Raw genomic sequence first — 6,245 nt, forward strand, 5'->3', positions numbered from 1 at the left:
GACAGCCGCGGGGCACACTGGGATATGTAGTTCTCCACGCGCGCTGCCCGGTTCTCGGGAGGCGCCGCTTGACTACAAATCCCATCATGCAGCGCGCGCGGAGCCCCGCGGCGCGGGTCGGGCCCGCCAAGCCTCGCCTGAGGTGAACTGAGCGCGCCTCAGTGCTGAGGTGGGTGTCAGTGTGTGTCCAATGGGGCGTTAGTTAAAACATTCAGTGTTAGATTGTGGGGCGAATTAACTGCTTTAAGGGCCGTGTGTGATTCTATGTGGGGACTCGGTGTGCCATCAGATAGTCCTAGAGCTCCAAAGGGCTCCACAGGCACCGCTTAGCACTTAGAAAGACTAAAATGACCAAAAATCTGAGGGAAAAGCCACAGCATGGCAGCTGCTGGCAATAAGAAGACCTGCCCAAAGCCAAACTCCTCATTGAGTGGTAAAAAACCAAAGAGAACACAGTGCCTTTGTGCTGTGTAAAAGCAGTGTTGGCTGGACCACTAAACACCTACATTGGGATGGTTGTGATGGTGTAAAGGTGAAAAAGTGTGCAAAATCTGACAGACTTCTTGTCAAATTGAACCTCCCCGTCCCAGAAGGCCTCATGCTGTGTTTTTGGTTTATTATTTTCTATTTTCCTGCAGAAAACTGTAGTTTTCTGTAAGTTCCAAGTACTGGTCGTCTTCAATATGGCCTATGAGCAGCTCTGCCCCATGGATGTCTCATCCCAATAGGAGACAAGGAGACAGTGCTGTGGAATTGGACTTCCTCAGAGTTAATTCCCAAAGCCGGGTGTTGGATGTAGGTCACTTTCTGGCTGAGTTTGAAATATGGCAGTTCTCACTACAAAGGAGAAGCCTCACATACCCTTTGTGTTCTATTCAGGTAGGAGACAAGGAGACATAGCTCTGGATGCTGGAGATAAACGTCCTGCAAGGTCCTGGCTGCATTTTCCAGTCGTGTTGCATTGAATCTCTTTTTGCCCACTGGATGCCGCTGTTACACAGAAAGAGTCACACAGGCTGCAGGCTTCAGCCCCAGGCACCTCACCTAACGGGTATGCAGGGCAAAATACAGGTTGTTTGGGGGGAAAACGGGGTGTCCAAGGTGTGTCTTCAGGTCATATATAGAATGCTTTCTCCAGCAGCTATGTCCTGCCTGTTTTGCATGTTTAATACCAGAATTTGCATACAGAAAGATTGCCTTGGAGAATTCACTCCTTCAAAGCAAAGCCTGGAAATGGCACCTTTCCCTGGTTCATGCATTGCAAATCTGTGCTGAGGTTATGATTACGCCTTGTGGTAATGCCTTCAGAAGCAGCGACCTGAATAGAACAAAAAGGATATGTGAGGCTTCTCCTTTGTAGTGAGAACTGCCATATTTCAAACTCAGTCAGAAAGTGACCTACATCCAACACCCAGCTTTGGGAATTAACTCTGAGGAAGTCCAATTCCACATCTAGGTCTCTCCTCTGAAGCAAATGGAAACACAGCCTAATAGAATCCACACCCAAGGGGAATCCCTCTTTGTTCCTTGCCAACAACTTTTAGCACTGAAAAACTGCAATCCTGAAGAAGTTACGGCTTCAGACCAACACAGACTTCAGGGTTGGAATCTTTGAGATTCTAAGAACTGAATGATTTCATTTTATCCTGAGCTTTGGCCTTTCGAAAACTAGTCTAAACAACAGGAGATTTGAAATAAACCAGGAGTCTTTTCAAAGCAAATGGATGTCTATGTTAAAAGGTCCGTGTCTGTCCTGGGATGCCATCTGTATCCAATAAACCTAAGGGCAAATAAGGCAACTGATAAATAATAGGCAAAGCACAAGTCCAGCTTTGTGTGACATACAGGGGTGTAAATCTGCTAACTTGAATTTGGTGGAGATTTTCCAGCTTTAAAATGGTGTAATTAACAGCAGTGTAGTATAATTGGTCTGTGATCATTAAATAAATTATTCAGGCAAGCAAGACCAAGGCAGCGATATTGTTTGTAACGTTTTGCAGTGGGTATTTGAAAAACTGATTGGAACTGGTAGTTTCTGTTGACAAAGTACACAAAGACTCATCTGTGCCAGATTCTGTGTTGCTATTACATGGTTATTTTCACAAATACAAATGAAGTGTAAAATAATACTGAGAAGCACATAGCATTCTGATCCCATAGAAGCTGAAACAGAATGGAAGAAATGTGTTGTGCTTCCATTCTTTTGCTATGAACCAATGGACATGAGAGGGTACTTAAAGGTGGCTCTTGGCCTGACTTCCACCCCACCCACTTCAGCATACAAATACACCTAGGAGCAAGAGAGAAAGCTGCATGATAAAAACAGGCATATGGTCATTCAGTTCAATTACTAAATCTATTTCTAGCCTTAAAGTTAGAGGATTCCCAAATCAGAAATGTTTTTTTAACATTTTTTTGTCACGCTGGATGAATATGGCATATGGAATTCTGCAATGGAAGTCTGTCCGTGCTGCTATAATTAGCTAGCAATGGTGACAGCAGGCAGCTTTGCTTCCTTATTATCCTAAGATTCTCAGTGCTATATTATGGCATGAATTTCTATCACATCAGAATGCTAATGCTTGAGAAAGCTTGTGAGCTCAGCATCCTGCAGCATCAACGTAGCCTTCAATATCCCAAAGTGATCCCAAGTGTGACTGCAGTGAAGTCAGTGGGATTACATCAGCGATGAAACAAGATTTTTGCCTTCTTTTCACAGCCACAGAGTAGAGAAGGAAGCTAATCTTCCATTTTTCCTGCTTCTGCATTTACTTGAGTGACTTATACATGTACCTGGGATCAAGTTCTACGTGGCTGTAGGAGAATATTTGGCATTGAACCTCCCTGCAAGGGGAACAAGGATTTTATGCTTCTCTGGCTGTACTTAGTATGCTGTGTACACAATCTCTGTATGAAATAGCCAGATTTGCAGCAGGAGAATTAAACCCTCTCATAAAATTCTGTCACTTTTTAAAAGTAAACACATGAAAAGCAAGCGCACCCTTTCAGTCCTTAACAAAAGCAGGCAGCCCTTTGCAGGTCCGGGTTTAGAGATCACTGCAAACTTCAGCTTTGCTCATGCAGCATCTGCAAACCCAGGCCATGAAATCCTACTGCTGGTGCAGACACTGGGGAACTTGTTGGAAGGGATATTGCATCTTTGCTACAGGACCATCTGAGCAGGCAGATGAGTAAGGAAAGATGGGAGCAACTGGAAGGGTTTCAGAGGTAAAAAGCTTGAATATTATCCTAACCATCCAATGTTGTGTCCATTGTAGTATTCAGCAGTGCTTCTTTGTGCCCACCATTACCAGTTCTTCATCACTGGGAGAAGAGGACCTTGAATTTGTATGCACCGAAAGGGCTTTTCCCTTTTCTAAATCATATAAACAGAGCCTGGAGAGCTGCTTTCTGTGAGGTTTGTTACTTGGTGTTATATAAGAATGAGAGCTTGTGTGATTATAATTGCTTCTTGAGGTTGAGCTTACAGGCAGCGCTGGCTAGAACATGCATTTTCGTGCAAGAGCCAAGTGCCTGCATGCCAAATGGGCTGTTTGTGTGTACAGCCACAGGATCTGTGAAAGTAACAGGCACTTGTGCAGATTTTATCTCCAAATATGGCCTCTGTTATTATAGCGGGGAGGAAACAGGCAATAGTACTTTGATTCTTTCATGCTGGTCAGACAAGTAGAGCTGGAAATACAGGCAGGTAACAAGTTCTGATGTTTAGAGGTCTTTCTCTAAGTGGTTTAATATCAGCTTGTTGGCTGTGGAACTCTCCTGTACACTAAACCACAGTTGAGGTGTGATTGGCCATGGCCTCAAGGAGCTTAACCCCAAGAAGATAACCAAGATAGCTGGGCCAGCATGCCAGACTGAGGCAAAAAATATGAAAAATACACTATGAGAAATGGCCCCACTGGTTTCCTATGGTTCCTTCTAGTGCACCCTAATTAGGTGCTGTCATTTCTTGTTACAGGAAGGAAGGAATGGTTCAGCTTTCCTACCCCTTCATGTTGGAGAGGCTGAGATGAAAGCTGCCCTTGAGAGCTATTTAAGGCTCTCATTTGCTAAATGTCTGTATCCCTCACTTCTTATACACTGGACACCTGCTCATCCTGTGCCCTCCAATATCTGGGCTCTGATACTTTGAGTGTGTCTACCTGGATATCAATTGCAAGACGCATAAAGGATTTAGGGTTACAGTGTACTGCTTAGTTGCATAAAAAGGGTTGTGGACCTTTCTAGTTTGACAGGTAGGTTTATAAATACAGCTGTGAGACTGCTGCCATTAAACAATGAAGCCTCCCCTCTGTATCCTATTAGCACAAAGGTACATTTCTGACAGGCTTTATTTTTTTTTCAGGCTTCTTGGCAGCATTTACATAACCTGGTTGAAAACACTCCTGCAGCCAATTAGATGCTTGCTCTGAAATCCAAAGCTCTGATTAAAATGATGGACCTTTCCAGGGCTGTAATACCTGCACAGATGGTTAATATGCATGGTTTGCTCTCCAGGGGAAAAAAGTGGCATTTTTTTTATTGCAAGTACCTACAGTCTGAGCTTTCCAATGGGAAGTGCTGTTTTGTTCAGATTATTATTTGAAAGCCATCATCAGATTAGAGGAGGCGAAAGGAGATGATCAGATAATCCCTGAGGCACAAAGGGGTTTGATATGGATTTCAAGAGCGCTGTGGTCACTTCTGAGTGTCACTTTTTGAGAGTCACTTTGTGAGCACGAGCGAGAATCAAACCCTTTTGCTGGGCCACAGTTTCCCTGGTTCTGTATCTGGTGCAGGAATATGGAATTAAAACTGTAACTGAGTTTCGTACAATGGTAGAATTAGTTAAAAGTGATATATTGGAGTGAGTGGTGGAAGCTCTCAGATTGGCATTCCCTAATTCAGGATTTTAACCTTTTCCAGAGTCCTCTCTGTCAAAACCTCAGGAATCCCCAGCGTTTCTCAGGCAGGAACCAGCACATGAGGAAGTAATTAATGAGAGCAGGGGAGGAAAAGGGGAAAAAAAAAAGAATGTGCTGAATAGAGGCAAAGCTGAGACTCAAATCCTTCTTTCCCCAGGCTGCCTTCTCAGTCCTCAAGATGCAGACAAAAGACATTCCAGCTCCTGACCAACAGCCTGGGGAGATGCTGAAGCATCCAACAGCCCCACAGGACATTCCTGACTTCGGCAGTGGACTGAAGGCTGATGTGCAGCGTGGGTGGAGTTCAGAACTGAGGATACCTGAATCAGCAGTAAGATATCTCTGGTACTGTGTCAAATGATCTGGAAGGCATAGGTTGAGTTTGTACCATGTTAGAGGGAATCTGGTTTTCAGAAAGACCTGTGCACTAAACATCAGCTATTTTGTGTTGGCATTCATGCTGGCATTCACCTCGAAAGATATATCAACTCCATTGAAAATGCTTGAAAAGAATAACTTTTAAAACATAGTGGATAACTCATAACCTTACAGGATGCTGCACCTCTGTATCCCCATCTGCAGATTATGGAAACATTCTGCTATTTCCCAGCAGTACCACAAAGCTCCTGTGATTAACGTTTATAAAACAGTTCCTGACTCTTAGATGGAAATTGCTGCTGAAGCATTAATTGTGATGATTTTTGCTTATTCTCCAGATGCCTGAAACGTGAAACTTGGCAGAACTCCAGAGGAAGCGTCCTTGTGAGCTCAGATAAGGGACGAGCCAACCTGGCAGCTGGGCTGCTGGTGCAGGCAAGATTCATTACAAACCTGGGGGCTTCAGCTGAGCTCAGCACACAGCTGTGCTGTGCAGGAGGGCTGTTCTTTCATGCTCTTGTCCAGCTGAGCATCATCACCTGCATGGGTAAAGTAGGTCGGATTCTGCCAGAATAGAGCAGCTCACATAGAATCGTAGCACCAGTTGAGTTGGAAGGGACATTTAAAGGTCATCATTCCCTGCAATGAACAGGGATGTGTAGTGCTAGATCAGGGTGCTCAGAGTCCCAGCCAGCCTACCCTTAAAAGCCTTAAGGTTTGGAGGCTGTTTCCCTTGTTAACTGTTGTTAAATGCCAGTGTCCCTCCCGATATCAACAAGTGCCCACCATGTAGGCTTTGGGCTCCTCGGCTTGTTTATAAAGGGGAGGGGAAAGCAAACACGTGGAAGCAGTTGGTCGTTCCAGTTGCTCCTGGGTGGGAGCAGAAATGCCAGCTTTACTGTTCGCAATGGGCTCGGCAGGCAGCTGGGAGAAGGCGGAAGG

This window comes from Coturnix japonica, chromosome 21, assembly GCF_001577835.2.
Source record: "Coturnix japonica isolate 7356 chromosome 21, Coturnix japonica 2.1, whole genome shotgun sequence".
NCBI lineage: Eukaryota > Metazoa > Chordata > Aves > Galliformes > Phasianidae > Coturnix > Coturnix japonica.